The sequence below is a fragment of the Uranotaenia lowii genome, chromosome 3 (assembly GCF_029784155.1).
Source record: "Uranotaenia lowii strain MFRU-FL chromosome 3, ASM2978415v1, whole genome shotgun sequence".
NCBI lineage: Eukaryota > Metazoa > Arthropoda > Insecta > Diptera > Culicidae > Uranotaenia > Uranotaenia lowii.
Window position 1 is genome coordinate 47,031,231 of NC_073693.1, and position 22,653 is coordinate 47,053,883.

The 22,653-nt window shown below is 32.6% G+C and overlaps 1 protein-coding gene across 8 annotated transcripts in view; it reads left to right on the forward strand.

Annotated features, from left to right (window-relative positions):
- Positions 1-210: 210 nt before the first annotated feature.
- Positions 211-22,653, forward strand: part of LOC129755635 (EGFR adapter protein-like) — a 230,159-nt gene continuing 207,716 nt past the window's right edge. For 3 of the 8 annotated variants that reach the window (XM_055752222.1, XM_055752225.1, XM_055752229.1), the window contains exon 1: positions 10,735-10,962. The gene's annotated coding sequence lies outside the window, so the exon portion shown is untranslated. The other 5 variants (XM_055752223.1, XM_055752226.1, XM_055752224.1 and 2 more) reach the window with 5 other exon arrangements.

A 22,653-nucleotide genomic window follows, 5' to 3' on the forward strand; every position in this document is an offset into this window, starting at 1 on the left:
ATCATCGTCGAAATAATCGTCATTATCGTTCTTGCCTTCGTTTGGTTCATTCATTCGCCCATTTATTCATCCGTTCACCCTTCTTCCTGTTCGGTTGGTTTTGCTTGGGTCATGAGCCGTAACATGAGCCAACGTTCCTCCTCGAACGAAATTCCTCCCGAACCGAAACCGAAACTCAACCAGCCAGTCTCAATAAACGCGGCCCAGGGTGCAGTTGCCCGGGAAATTCGTCGTTGTCGTCGTCGTCGTTTTCGTCGCCGTTTATTTAGAAGAAGTTGGCTGCAAATTGCCGGGTCTATTTGGCCGTTTGTGCTCTCGTGTTTCTGTCGCGTCCACATGGTGCGAAGTGGTGTTGTGTTCTAGAAGTCAAAAGGCCGAGTTTTGACCGGGGAGACCAAGAATTCCGGGCCAATTAGCCCGATGTGTCTCGGGTGAGAGGCGAAGTTTTTTCTACTTGGATACATTGCCATAGTGTTTACCCTACCAATATCGGAATTGCGGAATGGGGCTCATTTGAAGGAACAGGTCGTTGTGGTTTTCTTCCAAATCATCGGAGGTTGTAGGGAGCCTAGGAAATGGATGCGATGAGTGACTTTTTGCACTCGGATCCTATTGCTCCCAGCAGTGGGGTGGTTCTAAAAAAGTGATACAACGATAAAAAGAGATTCAAAACATGATTTCAAAGCTATGGAACAAAAACCTTCCAGGCTCAAATTCTGACATTGCTCTAAATCTAGAAAAATAAAGCAGATTTCTTTTTATATAACATGTTGAACTGCAATAACATAAACGAAGACTGCTTCCGGATGTAAGAAATAGAAGATAATATTAGGGTAAGCTTGCCAGATTGCCCGGTTTTATCCGGGTTTGCACGGATATTTGATGCAAAATTTCGAGAAAGTTCGGTCCGGCCCGGTTGCCCGGATTTCGTGAAAAAAGTCCGGATATTGCCCGGATTTTTTCACAATTTTCATAAAGAAACCAAAAAAAAAAATCAAAGTTTTTGAGTAAGTTTCAGCAAAATTGATTAACGGTATGGAAATTTTCAACGGTTGTTTAAAATAATTTCGCTGATTTACTTTTATAAACCTTTCAATATTTAAATGTTCCAAAAAGTTTTTGGAAGTCTGCAATGACATTAATAAACTATGAATTTATTTTTTTTTTGCATTTTTCTTTGCTTTTATATATATTAACACCTAAATTTTGCCCGGTTTTGCCCGGTTTTTGGATTTGAAAAATTGAAATCCATGCCCGGATTTTGCCAGGTTTTTTTTGAAAAATTGCCCGGAATTGCTAGGCCCGGATGGGAGTGGAAAAAATTCTGGCAACCTTATGTTAAGGGATACCTAAAGAGACTAAAGTAAACATAACGAGGCGCCATCTGATCCACTGGGAAAAATACTCATGTAGCAACCCTTCGCTCAGAACTGTCAGATGCAAGCACCACTGTCACTTTCGTTCCAAGTCTCTAGCGTTACATTTCATAAGGGCGAAACTGCAAAATGTAACAAAATCAAGTAAATATCTGGATGTACTTGGTTGCACTTAACTTTAGGAACCGGTTAAAAACTAACCAAGCAAAATTTTTATTTACAATTTTTTTTTTTTTCAGAAAACGGAGGGAGAGTATCAAATTTGAAAGTATCCAAATTATTTCACTTTCATAGTTTTATTGTTCTTTATCATTATTTGACATCACTTTTTCTTGCTTTGAACTTGTTAATTTTCTTCGATGGCAACTAGAGTGGGATGTTCCGGATGACGATAAATTGAATATTTACCGCTGGTTTCCGATTGCTTTTTCATCGTTGGCCAACAGAAAGCAACAAAGTTCCATTCTGTCAGGACGAAGTAACCTCCCCGTATGTGTTCAGACATTGTTTTTGTTCCTTCCAGCGGCAACCTGGTAGAAAAATGGAAATTTTCACACATTAAAGCTTAGCTTAGCTTAGCTTGATTGACTACTCACATCCACCATTAATCATTGAACCCGACATGCTTTTTCAAAATGGAAAATTTCACACATTAAAACCGAAAAATTTGTTTGTTTCCAAAATGGCTTCCACTATCGATTCGGCTTGAATTTCGTCTCTCAATTACAGCACTGATTTTTCTTTGCGGTGGCAAAAACGGCTTTTCAGGTCAGCCTTTTTTTTTCAGTACGTTTACCTGAGAATTTTCCTAAATTGGATTCTTCTGTCCCTGAACAGTGTCGTCGTACAAGTGTGAGTATTTGTTAACAGTCGATTCGGCACGAATTCTTTAGAAGCTTTCACATTTGGACATTCGATGGGATTTTTAGTTTCAAGTAGAGGTGCTATCCCAAAATATTCAATGCAAAGTGCGTTGGTCCAGAAGTAATATGTTGGAAAAAGGGTTTTAAAAACATGTTGAAACATTGCAATAAACAAACCTTCTTTTCGAACTTTTTAAAAAATTTCAACTTTGTGTACATTCCTGCAGAGATTTCCGACAAGAAATAAAAAATGCGCTAAATTTAGTTCACAAAATGGGACTTGGTTTTGAGGAATCCTAAAAACTGAGATTTGAGTAAAATTTTGTGACCGTGCAGCTACACCAAAAAATAAGCTGCACCCCATTTCTCGTTCGTAAAATTTAATAAACAGGACCTACGAACTTTCACCACAAGAGGGAATAACGTCATCGTGAATTGACCCATAATAAACCCATACTCGAAATAATTATATGTGACATAAAAAGGCGAAAAGACATTACAAAAAATTAAACAAACTAAATGAGAAATGAACACATTCATAAACGCAATCAGTTGTAACTCTATTATTTGATTTGGAATTTTTCAAAGAAAAACGCGCATATTAAATGGGAGAATGGCTTTTTTTCTTTTTTCTTGAATATTTAGTTCTCACGCCATTTAAATGAAATTCCAATAAATGGAGCATACTGAAAATTTTCTGACTAAAACTTGTTCTTTTTTCACATTTTTAATTGGAATCAAAACATAATTTGCCAAGAATTGCACAAATCACATTTTGAATTATGTTTGGGCATTTCCATTCGTGCAGCTTATTAGGAGTTTTCTTTAGTTTGATAAAACTATCGCCTAGGACATTTTATTTTATTTGCTCACACTTTAAATTTAATTTACTGCAAAGTCGCGCTCCCTCTTCCGATACAGCACTAAATACATGGCAGGAACACGGTTCAAAGGGGTTTTGGGGGTTAAACATCCCCCATGAAGGTCAATCAAAAGCAAGCGAAGTGTTCTACTCTACACTCGAAATTGGTAATTTTTAATCATATTTTGATGATGGAGTAAGGTTGTTCGATAGTAAAAATTTTGACTCAGAACTGATGTTGAAACCTCGAAAACTAATCCCAAGAAAAGGCTTCAGCTAGAGTTTTTGAAAAATTTCTCACTTATTGATAGTTATTCATTTCCGAATACTAAATTTTAAATAAGATTTAACTCATTCCAGAGATTCTATTTCCATATTTTTAATCAAAATCGAAATTGTTTTTGTGTTTTTATATTTCGGTTTATGTATACAGTTTAAGATTCTTGATTTTCGTTTCGAATCATCAATAAAATTTTCAAAGAAAAACTGTTTTTGAAATCGTAGTTTGAATTTGATTTTACTTTTCCTTCAAAATTTGATCCATGATTTTCGAAACTCATGTGTATTTTTAACATTTGGTTAAAAAAAATCCAAATATGCTAAAAAAACTTGGAAATTATTCTAAATTTTTGTTTCAAATTAGGATTCGAAGTTTATGAATTTAATTCTAACATAAAATTATAACCTAGCAAAACTTCTCGATGGCGATACAGATTCATCATTCGATTTTATTTATTTTGATTTGCAAGTCGTATTAGAAAAACATAATTGAAATAAATAATATTCATTAAAACCCAATACATTCGAATAAAAATTATGATTCCATGATGGTGGTCCCTGAAACTGATTTCAATTCTTTGCTCATATTCCTAAATTCAGAAACCATTCTTATGTCCATTACAGAAAACGTATTGAAATTTCAAAACAGATTGAAAATTCAAATTTTGAATGCAGGCTAAAAACTTAGATTCAGAATTATGTATGTACTGTTCAAAATTCAGATTCAGATTCAGCTCGTAAATGATTTGCAATAAAAAAAATAAAATTTTCAAGATGAGTATTTGGGTAAGGACTTCAAATTGCAAGAGATAGCGGGCTCATAATTCTGATTGTTAGTTCGATTTTAAAATCTAACCAATTCAGGTGAAAATGACTAAAAATAAGTAGAATTTGAGCTAATTTTGCAAGTTTAGTCTTATGAAAAACTTGTTTAAGAAATCATTCTCAAGAATAGATTTTTTATGGAAAGTAATTGATGATAAAGAAACAATTAGCAAAATTGCTGGGAATCCCATATTTTTGGCGTTTTGTTCAACAATATTAATATTGCAAGAACATTTGCATTTGATGCATTTTCAAGAACAAAATTATTAACTTAAATCTTTAACTAGGATCGAGTTTGCATTAAATCGTTTTGAACCGAAATATTTTAATCTTATACTTTTGCATTTGAAACTTTGATTTATCTTTATGATTTTTTTTGTTTCGAAATTGAAGGCTTTCTTAAACAAAAGTTTTGTAAGTACAAATCAAATGAAAAATTAAGCTGGCCAGATTATACGGTTTTACCAGACTTGCCCGGATATTCAATAAAAAAATTATTTTAACCCTCCAAAGCCGTTCGGGTCAATATGACCCGAAGCGCACATTTCAAACATCTTTATCATCATTCCAATATACTGATGTACTGGTAGTTTTGACAGACCAAGTATGTTCTATGAAAATAATGATCAAATTAACGCCAAAAAATTAAAATTTGAGTTTTTAAGATCGGTTGATTGAGAAGTGAAATACAGCTAAGCAAAGCCAAAACTGGATGACGTTTTTTAAAGCAAGACTTTTTTCTACCGCAAGATCTGTCATAGCGGTAAAAACTTTCATTAGACCCCAACATATCTATACATTGTCGGATAGATGGATTCTTGACAATTTCAAACATCAATGAAATAATTAAATACAGAAAAGCTGTCAGAAGTTATGAGTATTTTAAAAATAAAATTGATTTTTCGAACTTTTTACATTCTGAACCAGTTTCTGATAACCTGGTTATATTTACATATCGACTTTATTTTTAAATGTTGAGTAATAAGAATAAATTACCTACACAATGAATATAATATCATCAAAATCGGTTAACATTTACAGCCAGGAGAACGAAATCAAATTACAACTCATATTTCCCCGAAACGGATATTGAGCGAACGGCTTTGGAAGGTTAATATTTTTCTTCTTAACTTTTGTTGAATAGTTCCTGGATTTTTGTCAAATTTTTCCGGATTTTGCACGGATGTCGGTTTGAAAATATAATTGCCGGATTTTAAATAAAATGGTCCGGATTTTTTCCGGCCCGGCTACGCACGGGAAAACTTTTGCAATCTTCAGCTAAGTTTACAAGATTTTTATGCCATTTTTATGATTTCAACCATCGATTAAAGTAATTTTCTTATTTTGTTACTAAAGCATTCTTTAAACAAATCCTTATAATCATGTGCAAGATTTGAGAATGTATTTTCAAAAGTTTCTATTTAAAACAAAAACTATTTATGTTAAAGAATTTAAAAAATGAATACTCAAATAATTCGGCATTCCATGCATTGTTGAGCAGAAATGTCATAGAAAAATAGGTAACCAACCCACCACCCTCCCCCTCTCGTGATTTTTTTCTTTCTAACTACCATACTACAAACTGATCTTTTTACTGTTGACATAATGGTTTATGGACAATTTTAATTCTTATTTTAATAGCTGAAGCATAAATAAAATATCAATCGAGCGGCTGTTAAGATAGTGTTTATGTGTGGTCTCAGACAAGGTTTACTCCATTGCAAAAAGGCAATAAATTTGTTCAAGCCCAATAAGCAGCACCAATATAAATGCCCAATTCAACTTGTAAACTTAACACAAAATGAAGTTGTTTCTATTAAAATTTAAAAAAAATATGATCTCTTGCAAAATTATGGCATCTTCTTACTCTTAATTTTCGATAACCCCAGAGCCGAATTAAGCCATCGGGGGGCCCGGGTCAATTTTTCTCGGGGGGCCCCTAAGGTTTAAATTTTGTTCTCAAATGCTATCCCAGAGAATACAAAATATTTTAAACGTATAAAAGAACTGGATATGAGTTCAGTAAACTGTCTTCAAAAAGCCATGTTGTCTGCTTAGAAGATGGTTTCTGGTATCTTCAAATAAAAATTGTTAATTAATAACGTGCAAACATTGCGGAAGAGTTTTGAAATTTCTCAAAAAACAAACCTCTGATTTTAGGTACAAAATGTAAAATTCTCATTTTTTTAATATCCTTATCACCAACTAAAATTCTCTGATTTGGAATAATAACCGGATAGAAATTTTAAATGTTTTTCATTTCAGCACTGATCGTCTGGATTGCGCTTCATCGAGAAATATTCACCTAATTGTGAAGTATTATAAAGATTTGAAAGATAGAATACAAAACTAAAACAAACAAAATAATTAAAATCAAATTTCAAAGATATACAGATATAAGAGTTCACTCAAAATTAAGTTTATTCAAAACTACAATTCAGTGTCTAAAATCTAAATCATTATTTGAAATCAAGTATTGAGAAACAGAATATAAATTAAATAAAAAAAAAAAGATTCGAAGTTACAATTAGAGCCAAAGCATAAATTGCACTAGTTGTGTATTTCAGTTTTATATCTTTGAAACATAAAAAAAACGTTTTCATGAGATGTTAATATGATTCTGATCAGATAAATGAAAGTGTTTTTCTAAATATGACAAAAGTTTCATTCGACGCCCCCAAAGCCAAAAAGGTATCAGTGAAAAAATGATCGATTGAAAAAAGTTCAGAAGAGAGATTGAATGTTTAAAACACAGATTCAGTTATCATAGAGAAAAGTCAGATAAGGAATCCAAATGAATTAAGTATCTTAAACAAAGATCCTGAGTTCTCAAAACTCAGAAAAACCATAAACTGAACTTCAGTAACTGAAGAAACAACACTTGACAATCTCAATGAATTGAATCTGGAAAATGATAAAATTAAAAACATAGAAATATTCATGTTAAGAGAATCACTCAATGATACTAGCAACTCAACTATGAAATCCTTTTAATGAAAATTTGAGAATGATCATACTACCTTTCTTACAATGCTTTGCGAGGCACAAGCAGTGAATTCAATTGAATTTATTGTGTATCAATGTCAAAAGACATACCCCTGTTAAACAGCTAATAACTTTTTTGCCTAATAAGATACGAAGTTAATTTCTTCAAAAAAGTTGTTCAGCAGAAAATTTTCTTCGGAGATTTTATACCAAAACCATTAGCAGGCTCGGCTCCACAGAAAAAAACAAAAATGATGTTGGTTTTTCAGTAAATTAATTTTCAATTTTCCCATACAAACCTAAAAGTTCAGATTTACTCATGTAAACGTTATTTAAAAATTCTGCAAAAAATCATAGATGACTTTTGACTCCATACGAAGCTTTAGAGACACCAGGGTTTGAGAAATTCAAAAATGACCCTAAATCGTCTCAGTCTAATGCCGAATTTAGGATATTTACTTCAGTAGATGAAAAAATTATGGTTAAATCAGTTGAAAATGTTTCAATACCAATATCAAGTCTAAGACAGAAATTAGGATGTAAATTCAATAAAGAAGCTTAGTACTTTTGATTGATCCAATTTAAGCAACTACAGTTTTTTTTAAATTTTATTTTCGAAAATTGAGAAGGAAATGAGTTTATAATTCATATACCAATGGATATTCCAATACAAATGTTTAAAATTTGAAAAGTTTTAATAATATCAGGTATTTACCCGGATATTGCTCAGGTAAAATTCTGGAATGTTTATCTTGAAGCTTCTCTCTTCTCTCGTAGCACTGTAAGCCAGTTTTAGCCAAATCAGCTGTTATTTTAGTGCAGTAACCATAACATGGAAAGTAATCATTGATGTAATGTATATAATTAAAAAAACAAGGAGATTCACTAAACTTGCACTTTTAAGTGAAACTTGAAATGTATTTTAAGTGTGATTTTGGGTTCAGTGTACGGAAAATCAGGCAGCGTTGCAATATTTTTTTCTAACAAAAAATGCACTTTTTGGGTCGTTATACGTAACTATTTTCTCGTTATTCCTACCGTTTTTCCGTCTTCCGCAAAGTTGTAGCCAGAGAATTTTTCAGTAAGCTTCATATTTTGGAAATCATTTGCTTCCCGTGAAAACAAGGTATTCTAGAAAAACCAGAAAAGTTACATTCTATGATCACATTTACTTTTTTTTTTCATACAAAATCTCAAATCAAAACCCAAGGGAGCGCTGTGTGAGCAGATAGTCTGGGGCGAGTCTGAGTACTGGGTTAGATTCCCGATATCGGCAACAAAACTTTTGGGTTCGAGTCCCATAAGTGGCCGACAGGTAAGATGTGTTCCCTCTTATAACTGACTTTATGATAAGAATGTTCAATCAGTTGCCAGATGGCCAGGATATACACGGATGCCGGAATACCTGTAAGTAGGTTGACTCGTTCTTCCAAAATATACCTTCATGAACACAATACATTCACTCCATAACAGTTCATACGAAGCCATGGGTTCTAAGAGTGCATGTGAGCACATACTTAAGCAGAAACTGCGGTGAACCCTTTCACCCATGGTGGATAATCAACATACAGAACGCAAATCAAAGGCCTGGTACCTTAATCTCATTTTTAAACTCAACTAAAAATTCTGTCGTTCGTTTCATGCAATAGGAAACACTTTAGACTACAGGCTTTATGAAATTCGAAAAAAGTTGCAATTCGACACACTCTAATGTCTATGCCAAAATAAAGGTTCTCCACGATAAAATTGCTACCCACTAACTTGATTCGCAAAATTAGAGTTTTCAGTAGAGTATTCATATAAAACTTTATTTTACCATTTTATTCGTATTTTATTTACAGTCCACACGCAAATTCCCGCACCTTGGCTTTAACCGGGGCCATAAGATTCTGCACAACCTGTGAAACAACCGTTTTTTGCATGTAAACCCATACTTTCTTCAGTTCCTCGACTGTTTTCACTACCTTAGGTCGTTTAAGAAGGTGCTGCTTCGGCACGAATTTTACCTTATTGTCCGCATACTTCAGCACATCCTTGGAGTAGTGGCATAAGGCCAAATCCGGCCAGAAGATTTTTGGGACGATGTGGGCCTTCAAGAGAGAAAGCAGCCACTTCTGGAGGCACTCTTTCATGTACACCTGTCAGATCATCGTGTCCTGGGTCACGAGAGATGCACTCCGCTTCCAGCACGTGCAGATGGCTTGCCAAACCTGGAATTTATTCACCAATTTGAACATCTTCTGACTGCGGACATGCTCCGGAACGCTTAACTTCTCCTTGGTCGTGAAAATAGGTTGCCGGGGGTCTGTTTGAAGTCGGCTTTCACATATGTTTCCTCGTCCATGATGCAGCATTCAACTTTCGTCAGCATGTTGAGGTACAACTTCCTAGCACCGGATTTGGCGGAAATGTTCTGCTTTTCGTCGCGGTTAGGGGCCTTTTAAACCTTGAACGTTCGAGACCCAGCCTTAGTTTTGGCATTCTGAACAAAACTTTGGCTTGGGTGCAGCTTTTTAGACACATCCCGAACGGAGGCGTTCGGGATTCGGTTGAAGGCCCCAATTACGCGGTTGTGGTTTTTGGTGTTGTACGGAATACTTTTTCCTTCACTTCTGGGCTTCCGATCGGTGGTCAATCGTTCCTTGAACCGCTTAAACACTCGTGACACCGTGGAATTCGCGACTCCCAACGTTTTAGCGATGGAACGATGCGAGAGATCCTTGTTCTCGAGATGAATTCGCCAGATTTTATCACGCACAAGCTGTTCTTTCAACTCTATTAACGCGAGTTTGATCTCAGGAATTTAAAACTTGCAGGATGTAAACAATGCACTATGAACTAAATCCACCTAAATTTTCATTCAATTCTACCCAACGGTTAAAAAGTTAGAGCTATTTGATATTGTGACAATTTCATCCTAGACACTCTTTAGTATAAAAATTTATATTGCTCCAAATATGAAATCTTCACCATATTAACCATAGGCTTCAATTTCATCATCATTTTTAACTGTATCAGCATGTTGATAAACATTCATTCAAAGCTTTTTATCACATCTTTGACATAGCTTTATGTGCTTGGGGAAGCTTCCTTTTTCCCTCAATTATAATTTGCATGATGATAAATTTCAACAATCTGCAGCTCTTATAAAATTCAAAATATGAAATTTCAGTGGAAAAAATTCATTTAATTCTTACAATGAGCAACCCTAACACCGAAAAAAGTGCAACAGATATCCCCCCTGGGAGAAACGGAGTCAGCCGGTCGGTCGCTCGGTCGTTTTGTCTGGTGACCAGTTTGCAAGCTCTGAAGTCATCATCATCGGCTTGGTTGGTTGTTTTGGTTAGTTTCCTTCAGTAGTGTGGTGTGCTGTATTTAGTTGGTAGTAGCGTAGATATGTTTATGGATTGGTTTGTTGGGTTTGTCGGCTTTCTGCAGCAAAAGGGGGGTTCCTCGCCATATTTTGAGGCCAGTGCAGATCAGTTAGGTTCGCATAGCGGTACCTGTGGGAAGCATTTCGTTTTTTCGGTATTCCTCTCGAGTAAAGTTGGAGTTTGGTTTTTTTAAGGTTTTTGTTTTCGTTTCGCGCTAAGCTGATCGCGAAAGCTCTCTCTCGCGGGCGCGGAAGCGGTTCTCGATCGGAAGCTGCGAGTGTGCGAGAGATTTGACCAAGTTTGTTTGCGATCCCGCGAAAGAAAGTCGCACGCGTGCGCACCCCAATCGGTTTCGAGTGATCCGGTTTTCCGGGTTCCAGTTTGCTTGTTCTGTTGCTGTTGGTGATTTTTTTTTCTTTCTCGTTTGGTTTGGTTTGGTTTGTTTTAATCGATGGACCCTCCTGAAGTGTTTGTGCGATTGATTCGCAACCAGTTTTCTAGACAGATGCCAGGCTAGAGAAGAACTTGGGGGCAGTATCACCTCATTTGCAGATGACCGTTGCTGATCGCCGGAATTTTGTCGTGGGTTGACATCATGGATTGATGTCGTGACTCGAGGGGATTTCTCTGTCACAAAGTGCGTGTTTTGAAGTGTAACTGGTCAACTCTGAGTATGTAAAAAAAAACCGTTAACGCAGCAAAAACTTGCTAAAGTTATGGAGATACATGACTGGATTTAATCATGGCAATTGCCCTAAAGCCCCGGCGCAAAACAAAAGAACCATGATAATTCAACAAATATAAGAATATTAACTCATCAAGAGGGTTTAACGAAAGCAAACTTTAAAAAAAAATGGATTCTCGTGTGTTGTTTCTTAGTCAAAAGAAAAGGAGAGCCATGTTTTCCCTAAAAATATTTTAGACAGAGATTTGTTTATGTCCATCATAATAATAGAAGCTTTGAATATTCCCAAACTTAGCATTTGTTACTGTTACAGCAAATCTAGGAATTTTATAAAAGCAACTCAGGATTGTGTGTGACTTTAATTTTTAATAAAATAATCAGCTCTAATTGAAGCTTAAAGCATTTTTACAATCTAAGCGACTTCAATAATGATAACTCAGAGTCCTGCTGGCCGTATTAACGGAGGGGAGGGGCGGAGGGGCTGTTGGTTAACTCCCCCCCCCCCCCCCCCCCCATGAAGGGTCCAGAAAAAGCAAGCGAGGTATTCTAATCTACACTAGAAATTTTAAATTCCCACTCAAATTTCAATGATTTAGTGAGGTTGTTCAAGAGTAATAATCTTTATTCAAAACTTATGCCAAACCCTCGAAAACTAATTCCAAATTCAAAATTCTGCTACAGTTTCAAAAAACTCTGTCTGGAATTTTAAATATTATATAAGATATTTTTACTTGTTTCGGCCGTTTTGGTTCCAAAAACAAAATTGTTTTTCTATTTTCATTTTCCGGATTCTGTATCCGGTTTGGGATTCTTGATTTTCGGTTCGAATCATCATCAGAAAAAAACGGAATACTGTTCTGCAATCCTTGTTCAAATATGTCTTTGCGTTTCATTCAAATTTTGAATAAAAAATTTTGAGACTCAAATGCAATTTCAATATTGAGGCAATAGTTTTCCTAAATTGAAAACAAAATAGAATCCATCCTGACTCTTTGTTCACCATTCAGATACGAAATTCTTCGACTTCTTATGGAAAATATCAACTTAACAGAGCCTCTAACTGGCGATCCAGAAATCCATTAAAAACTCAAAATCATATTAATTATTCGGATTTTTTTTTATTTCAGTTGACAAATCAGTTAAAAAATAAAATAAAATAATGGCTTCAGATTCAAATAAAAACCAAACAAATTTAAATGACAGATTCACGATTGAAAGCAATGAAACTAATATTACTTCTTGGCTCAGATTTGAAAATTCTGACCTGTAATGTGGGTACAAAAATAGTTTTTTTTTTGTTAAAATCCAGAGATTGGATTGAAATTCGCAAGCAGAATAAAACTTTAAATTTTGAATTAAGGTTCAAAATTCAGTTTTAGATTCAGGTCAAAATGAGTTTGGTTTATAAAATATCAAGGTGACTATTTCGTTCAGGAATTCAGAAGCAGGAGATCGTATACCTACTTATAATTTTTATTGTCGGGTGAACACAATTCGAAATTTCAAGTTATGAATCACAGTCAGTTTGTTTACACAATTAAGCTGAAAATCACAAATTTATTTGAAATTGCATAGTTTTGTTTAATGAAAAAACTAATTTTTATTTTTCTAAAATTATCCACAAAATTTTATAAACGAAATTGTTTTTTAGTGAGCAGATTTATTGATAGAGAAACATTCACGTAAACAAATCTGCAGGGAATGCCATATTTTCTTGGTGGATTGAGTAACTTTTTAAATTTGCGATTTTTCCAAGAGCCAAATTTCGAACTGAAATCTCAGATTTGGATCGAGTTTGCAGAAATCAAATTTTAAGCGTAAATTTAGTCGCTTTTATTTTTATTTTTCTGAATTTGGCTATATTTCGAAAAAATTTTCAAGCATTTTGTTTTCAGAATTTCAATGTGAATTTTTTGTGTCATCATAGATGAATTTTATCAAAATTTGTTCTCATTTCATTTGAATTTCGTCAGAATTAAATCTTTGTTTTGTTTGAACTTTGATTGAATTTTGTAATAATTTTGTAGGAAATGTTCCTGTGTTTTGATTCAATTTTGTCGTAACTTTTCTCAATTTATTCTTGAATTAAATTTTTGTCTCAATTTGAACGAATTTTATCTCAATTCTTAATGAAGCTGGTTTAAAATTTTCAGAGCATTTTCTTATTCGATTTGAATTTTGTCTTCATTTTGGTTGAATATTGTATGAAAATATGTCATAATTATGTCTTTTTTTTTAATTAAAATTGTACCAAATTGTCTTTAAAACGTCTGAATTTTATTTTTATTTTGCTAGAATTGAATTGAATTTCAACTGCTGATTTATTCAAATTTCTTTCGAATTTCCGAATTTCGTCTGTATTGTGTTTGATATTTGCCATTGTTTTGTCTTTTTCTTTCATTTCGTTTTTTCGCCTGCCATGAGAGTTTTTCGTTAGAATTTTCGATGAATTCATTTTTGAATATCAGAATTCCCTTTGAGTTAGGCTTTAATTTTATGTGTTAATATTTTTTTCACTTTCAAAAACGATTTTGACCAAGAGTGTTTAAAGAAGTTTTGTCAAAACTTTTTTTTTAAATTGGTCTTATTTAGTCCACATTTGTCAGAATTTTTTAACTTTGTCTTTATTCTATCTGGCTTTGTCCAAAGGACAATTTTATCATATTTTTCTGAATGAGGCTTCATTTCAACCAAATTTTCTATTATTTTTTCAGAATTTCAATGTAAATTTGTTGTGCCTATATTAGGTAAATTTTATCAAAATTTTGTCTTCATTTCATTTGAATTTTGTTTTAATTAGGTCTTTATTTTGTCTGAACTTTGTTTGTATTTTTTCATTATTTGTAGGAAATGTCTCTGAGCTTCTTTTAAATTTTGTCTGAGTTTTTCTATATTTTTTCTTGAATTCATAACAATTTGTGAAAATATTGTGCACATTTTAAAGAATTTCAACTGAATTCTAAATGAAGCTGGTTTAAACATTTCATAGCATTTCCTTGCTTTGATTTGAATATTGTCTGAATTTTGGTTGAATTTTATATGAACATTAGTCATAATTTGGTCTTTTTTCATTTAAAGTTGTTCAAATTGGTCTTCGAGAAGTCTGAAATTTGATTTATATTTGCTAAAATTAAATTGAATATCAACTGGTAATTTCTCTGAATTTGTTCCAAATTTTGACTGATATTCTGTTTGATATTTGTAAACGTTTTGTATTGACTACGAAATATGTAGCTCGTTTTTTCGCCTGCCATGAGAGTGTTTTACAAAAATTTTCAATGAATTTTGTTATGAATATCCGAATTTCCTTTTTGTTAGGCATAAATTTCATGTGTTTATTTTTTATCCATTTTCTGAAAGGACTCTGTCCAAGAAAGTTTTAAGATGTTATGTCAGAACTGTTTTTGAAATTGGTCAAATTTTGACCAAATTTTGTCAGAATTTTTTAAACTTTGTCTTAATTTTATCTGCATTTGTCAAAAATATAATTGTATCATATTTTTCTGAATTGGGCTGTATTTCAACAAAATTCTTTAGTATTTTTTTATCAGTATTTTGTCTTCATTTCATTTTAAATTGGCCTGAATTGAGTCAATCGTCTATCTGAACTTTGAATTTAGTCATTATTTTGTGAAAATGTCTTTGAGTTTCGTTTAAATTTTGTCTGAGTTTTTCCAAAAAATTTCTTGAATTGATATGAATTTATTAAAAGTTTGTCCTTGTTTTAAAATATTTTAACTGAATTTTTCATGAAGCTAATTCGAGTTGAATATTTTCTAAATTTTTGTTGAATTTGATTTGAAAATTAGACATAATTATGTAGTATTCCTTTGAATTTGTTCAAATTTGTCTTCAAGAAGTCTGAATGTTGTTTAAGTGTTATTTTTTATGCTAGAATTTCATCAGTTTTTTTTTATATTTTTGATCTGAATGTTTTCTCAGTAAGGTGTGAATTTTGTACGAATTTGAATGATTTGTTAATGAGATACATCTGTCTTTTCTTGATTCCTTAATAATTTTGTTATATTTCTTTGATGCATGATTTTTTTTTTGACAAATTCATCAATTTTTTTCTGAAATTTATCTAAATTTTATCCAAATTTTATAAGAACATTCTTCCCAGTTGTATCTGGCTTTTATTTGATAATTGGGCTTTACTTTTTCCGATTTTTGTCAGAGTTTTGGAAAAAATTCTTTTAAATTATGAGTCTGATGTTTTTTTTTAACTATTGCGTTTGATTTTTTTCTAAATGTTCGCTAAATATTTGATATTTAAAGTTTTACTGAAATTTTTGAATTGATTGAAATAGATTCAAAAGATTTGTAATGATTTTATCTAAATTGTGTATTAATTTTATTTCAGCATTAATTGAGTCAACTAGTTTTGACTTTATTTTTATATTTGTCATATATTTTAATTTTTGTCTGAAGTATACTGAAACTTATAGAAGGGTATTCTAAGTAATCGAAAACCAACCATTTAAATTTTGTAGAGTGGCCCAAAAAATTGACCTGTAAAAAAATGCTTGGTTTTCCAAAAAAAACGACCTTGTCCCAAAATGCCGAATTTTGCCAACCATTTTTTGAGAAACAACACCAGATCTCGACGTTTTATGCATTTTTAAGTCATATGGCACCAAAATTTAAATTTATATGTATATTCTAAACTTCTTTGGTCCCCCCCAAAAATGATTTAAAAATTTTAACGGCGATTTTTGAAAAAAACATTTTTTTCGAGTAAACACCAAATTTTGACGTTTTAAGCATTGTTCATTCATTTGGCATTAAAACTATAATTTCGATTTTTTAGATTTTCTTTGGTTTCCTCAAGTATTTTTTAAAGGTCAAAAAATCGAAACTTTGAGCGCTTTTAAGCATCCCTAAATCAAGTCCGATTGAGCTGAAATTTGACACTTCAGTTTTTGGACCAATCTACAAAATGTTCATATATGAACGGTTTTCAAAATTCGATCATGAAATTTTACCAATACATCCATTGCCACCCTAGTATACAACTCAAAAAATTCCATCGATTTTTTTTAAATAAGATTTGCGTAAAAAGCAGAAGAACTAAAAAACTTTCAGAATACAAAATCCTTGGAGTTTTTGCAAAGGTTGAAATATTACCTGTTTATTGTACCCCACAAATTGTGCCAAAAACATAGCTCAGCTCCAGGTGTAATGTTATTTAGTACATGGAAGGATAATAATCAACACAAACAGTGAAAGAGTGCACAACCTTCGGTAATTACCTCCAATCAACAGAAGGAACGAACTCTGGTGCAAACTGGGTGGCATTGCAGTTTTCGTTTTGTTTTGTTTTCCAATTTTATTCCGCCGTTCATTCATTCTCAATTCTTTCATTATATGACTGACTGGCGGCGCACCATTGGAGAGAAATTTTTTAGCATCTTCGCTTGTTTTTTTCTTCGGGTCTGTTGTTTTTAACTAGTTGGTAGTTGGGAGTTCATACCTTACTTAAAACAAAACACGACGCTACCCATCATCAACCCGGAGGAATTCTGCGACTTCCTGTTGGGCAAAACGAAAAAGGGAAGGGGGTCCTGGGAAAGAGAGAGCCCTCCCTTGACGCATTTTTTCATTATTTTGCTTCTCATTTCTCAACTTCGGCTCAAAGACACGAAAGGGGGAAACTCCTGCTGGTTTGTAAAATGTTCTGGGGTGTTCTTAGTCCGGATCAGTAATCACTTCGCCTGATGGTGAGGTAAGGGGGGATGATTTCAGTTTATAGGCAGTAGGAGGGCAAAGAATTACAGCTGGTCGGTTGATGATGTTGATGTTCATGTTGATTTATCCCAGTGAAGTGGTGGCGGAGGTTTGTGTTTGTTTCTTGCGATTTTCTCACAAGTAATTAAGTTTGCGCTTGCCTGTCTGCTTGCGTCCAATTCTGCTTGCTAAACTGTGTTGTATAGTTTACCATAAGTTGGTTTTGTCTGTTGGTTTTGATAGTTTGTATGGTGCTGACTGTGAGAAATGCGCACTGCGAATAAGTTGCATGGCTTTGCAGAATTTATTTAATTCTAGTTCCTGTTGTGTCTTTATTCTATTACCAGAGGTTAAAAAACTCATCACTGGGAGAGCTGTTGAATATTTATTGGAATGCCTTTACTAGCCGTTGCAAACTGGTGAAAATCATCCATCATTATCTAAATTGCTTAGAAATTCAAATAATGTTCATAAATTTGTTATTTTCTTTGACCAATTGAAATTGGTTTTTAATCTTTATGTTAATAGTAAGAATGAAACACAATTTAACAGAATTTAAAGGCAGTTAGAAAGGTTTCATGTTTTAAATTCTGCTCGTAGGAAATATTTCTAGAACCGTTAAATAGTGTTTTAATCTCCATATTTTCAGGTTAATGCTTCAGATAGGAAGTATAAGTTTGAAATTGATGACAAACCGAAATTTAGATGTTTGTCATTCCAACTTCGACATTTGAAATGAGATATTTAGCGTAGAATTATGATTTCATAATCAAAATTTAATGAGTTCAAGAGTCAAATGAAGTTTCTTTGTTGCAGATTGGAAAAATATTTAATGATTTTTAACTCTATATGATTTTTTTTTCTAAAATAGAACGCATTTTTTTCATAACTTAAATTTTCTAAGATTTAGCATCACATCAGCAGCTTGAATTAATATTTGTATCAACACTTTGAGAAATCGGCGGGAGCAGTTGCTTGATATTCCTTTTTTTTTAAACATTAACATCGTTTTTTGTATTTCGAGCTGCCATTGATTACACTATAGTACACACTATATACACACAATTGTTCAGTGCATTTTTGGATTAAGTAAACTAAAGGTAATTTTTAATTTAGAATAGGGCGCTTAATCCGAAAATGATATTCTAAAAGGTCTAAGTTGAACAGTAGAACAAAGATTTGAATAATGTTACCATCGAATCTTGAACCTTCTCGATGTTAACCAAATTTCCATCAAAAATGCGTTTCAACAGTTCTTTCGATCACAAATTCACAACAATCATGAATACAGTAAGCAGAAGAAAAGTTGAGATAATCGATAAAAAATTTGTTCACCTTCAATATGAAAAATATAGATTTCAATATGATTGCCTATCATCATATGAGATATTTTCGGATCGTAGCAGAACTACTTTTTTTCCTCTTTTCAATATTTCATATTTAAAGCGTGACTCAAAAACTATTTTACTGAGATTTTTTTTAATTACTATTACACGTAACTTTAGTAAATAAGTGTTATTTGACCGAAGATTGCAAGAGAAAGTGAAAAAAATCAACCTACACTATGTGCACTATAAATTTTATTTCAAATTTGAATTTTTTTTTTCAAATTTCAGAAGCATCGTATTTTGAATGATAACTCAAATTAACGATTAAAAAAAGAAATTCCTGCGGCTCTTGAATCAGAATCGTAATTTTAATCCATTTATCGAAATATGTATTAAGCCTTGAATTTATGGTTAAGATCAACACTTCATTCTTTGAATTCAGTATTGAGATATGATTCCAAAATATAGATTCACAATTCAAACGTTTTGTACATTTGAAGTTCACCTGTACGAATTCTGAATTTAGAAATTCATTGCGGGTTCCACAGTATAAAATTCAGATTTCAATATCTAAAACCTAAACAAACCAATTGTAGATTTGCTGAAAAACAGCATAATTTTTCTTACTTTTGTCATACTGACATTTCCAACAAACTTTAAAGCAATTTGAATTCCCGGCAAAATGAACAATTTGCAAAAATCAGCAAGTGTAGGAATCATAAAAGCAAGTGTATCATAAAAACTGGAATCCAGCAATTCCATCTACTGAAATATATAGCATTTCAATTTCATTTAAATAAAATATACGATGAAATTACTATTTGTATATCTTCTTCTTCTAATATATAAAGATGAGTTGGACTATATATGTTTGTTTGTATGCACCTTATACAAATCGACACCGCTTAACCGATAAGCCTGAAATTTGGTACAGAGATGTATTTGGACCAGGGTAAGGTTTTAGTGAAAGTTCTGAGCCCCTCCCGCCTAAGAAAAGGGACCCTCCCATACAACTTTCGTTTTTATTTCCACAAATCAAAAGTCATGGCACCCATTTGGCAGCCGATTTTCGTTTCCTTTGGCGGGTTGTTTTCACCATCACCATGGGCCGGGCGTAAGAAACGAATATCCAGAGTTCACGTGTACTGGAAAACAAATCAAAGCTTGCTGAGCGTTAAAGATTTGAAAGGGGAAATTTTTGGCGGGTGTTTTTTGTACCTTCTACTGCTGAAAGCACGTGGTACCGGTAGATACGAGAATTTTGGATGCAATAATGAGCTAACATTTCGGATTGAAAAATACAACTAACCTGTAAAGTATGTATTGACTTGAATTGTAGTGGTTTTCAAAGTACTCCCTACCACTGCTGCAGGGCTTTTGAGTCTATAAGAATATACAGTGTGTGAAGTGTGGATGCAGTGATTTATCTTCATAATAAATTTGGATTGAGTGCTGAAAACATATTAAGTAATTTTCTTAAAATCAAGCTTTTTAGAACCAACCATTTTCGTATTTTTAGAATTCCTCATAGAGAAAGATAAAATAATTAAATTCAGAGTTATAAGTTGAGAGCTGTGATGTCAACGCTTTGAAAGCCGTCTAAAAAATTTAACGTGCATTATCTAGAAAAACCAAATCCATCGCAAGAAACTTTATTTGAAATTAAGTATGAGGTTTTAAGTTTTATACAATTCAATTTTATCGGTCAATCTATGGCTTTTGTAAAAATGTTGATCATCAATGTGTTCAATTTTACCATCCAATTATGCGAAAACTTAAACCGTTAAGTACTGCGAATTCAATCAAATTATTTCCAAGAATTTTAACTTTATCACTTTTCACAATAATTAATGAGATTTTTTTTTCCAAGAATGTAAAAATTAAAAAAAAAAATCTTTTGTTATAACATCATAAAATGGGCGATTTGAGTTCCGAAATAATTTCTTTTAGATCACTTCAAAAAACTATTAGTGGAACTTGGAACATTTAAGAAAAACTAATCATAAAACATTGTGGAAGAAACAACGAAAAGTACACATCCATTTGAAAACATGCAAAATGAGTCTTCAACAAGTTAAAAAAATCAAATACAAACACATACAGGATCTCAATGAAACTTAATGTTTCCTCGAAGAGATTCCTTTTACTTAATTCTAAGCGTACATCTTTCGAGTGTATGATGGCTAGCATCTCACAAATGCTTAAACCACTAAACCACAAAAGTTTACTGTGTATGCCGTGACTGGGATTCGAACTCATGGCCGTTGGCTTGGAAGACATGAGGCCACGAGCTGCGGCGAGTTTCGGAAGCCTTCTTAGAATTTTTTGGACAAATTAAACTTGAATATAGCATACGGGGGAGTATTTGACATATAGCGTCCGAAGAGATCATCTCCAAAAGAGATCTTATTAGATGGGGGGTGGGAAAGATAAAAATATAGATTAATCATTTGAAGAAGAAAAATAAGAATGCCAAAGCTATTCAAGCTTCCTTTAAGGGTATAAAATGTTTTTCGTGATGAAATAAAAAAGCATTCATGGTAAATTATTTTTAATTTCTATGAATACGAACCTCATAACTATAAGCATTTCAAAAATATGAAAAAGGGAAACACAGTAAATATTCTCATTCAAAACTTGAAAAACACTAACAAAGCTTTATTTGACACGAATGCCAAAACGTTGGTAAAGTGTCACAAATATACAAAAAAAAACTAACAAAGCTTTCAAAGCTTACATACATGGCACAACATGGTAAAATTTTCTCATAATAAATATATAAAACATATTGAATACAAAGCTACCAAAATTTCGTAAAGTCAAACGACTCATTTTGATTTATAATTTATGCAAAGCCGAGCAAGGCCGGGTAAATCAGCTAGTATTCTTATAAATACAATTGAATAAGAATGTAAAAAAAACCTTCTAGGTTTTGAGATCATACAATTGAAAATAATACAGTTATTGACTGGATCAGGGATGAGCACTTTTTTAAACCAACGGGCCAATTTAAATTCCATTTTTTTTTCGGCTTCAATAATTTTCTTTTCTTGAGAACACAAGAAAGTAAATTATCTCTACCTAAAAAGTTTTAGTGAAAAAAAATATTGAAAAAAAAACATTAAAAACCCTTCAGCATCGTTTATCAAATTACCAAATCAAAGTCAGTTTTTGTAGTCCGTCTTTTAAACGTTGGGAGTAAAATCGGTGTTGAAATTCATAAATCAAAATTTCTGTTTTTTTTCTTATTTCTAAGAAGTTTTTCCCTAGTTAATGTTTACCCTCGAAGTCCTGTTTCTTTTCCTACGAACGGTGATAAAAACATTTTTTTATCATGAAGTTTTGTTAAAGATGTTAAGCAAAGCTATTTAAATTCGAAAATTCGATTTCATCAAAGAATCTAGGTTAGAGTAAATATTCTTAGTTGGTAATTTTTTTTACAGATTAAGAAAGATTTTCTTCATTAAATTTTGAAACCCCTGAGAAAGACTTAGGGACACCACTACGTGAAATTCTGTTTCAGCAGGATATCATTGTTTTTCAACGGTTGGCTCAAATTGATTTAATTTTAAGAGCGTAAATTTAAGTATTTTTTGTTTATAAAGGAAAAACAAAATATTGGGATAAGATTTTGAACGCAAATTCTCGCAAATCTTATGTTTATAACATTTATAACGCCTAATATATAAGACCGAAACAAATTTGAAATCCTTCTTTTGTCACTTTGTTCTTCTACATAAATAGTTTCTCGTGCTATTTTGATGCTTTAAAAATACAACCACAAATTTTTAATTGATGATTAGGATTTGTATAAAGAATCCTTTGGTAACAAAATAGGAAACTTTCTTTTATCGATGGTTGAATTCTTAAAATTTGCATCAAATTCTGGTAAACTTAGGTAAAGATTGCTGGAAGTTCTTCCGCACGTATTCGGGCCGGGCAAATCCAGGTTTTTTTTTATTTAAATTCTGGTAAATCTAGGAACTATTCAACAAAAATCAATAAAAAAAACATTTTCCTCATTATTTTATCATTAAAAACATAACCAGATTTGGAATCGAATTTCAGACACCCAAAAAAATCGTTTTTGTTTATTTTAAGAAATCTTTTTTAAGAAATTTCATTTCTGGGCGGCAAAATTTAAGAATATAATGATGCAATTTGAACTTTTTGTTTAATTTTCCAAAAAAATTTGAATGAATTTGGACAAAATCAGCATATTTTCAACAAAATTTGAAAAACCGGGCCTGGCCAAACCTTTCCCAATTTTTTTGAAATTTATTTTCGGGCAAATCCTGGGTTAAACCGAGTAATCTGGTCAACTTAATTTTGCTTGTTTAATTTTAACG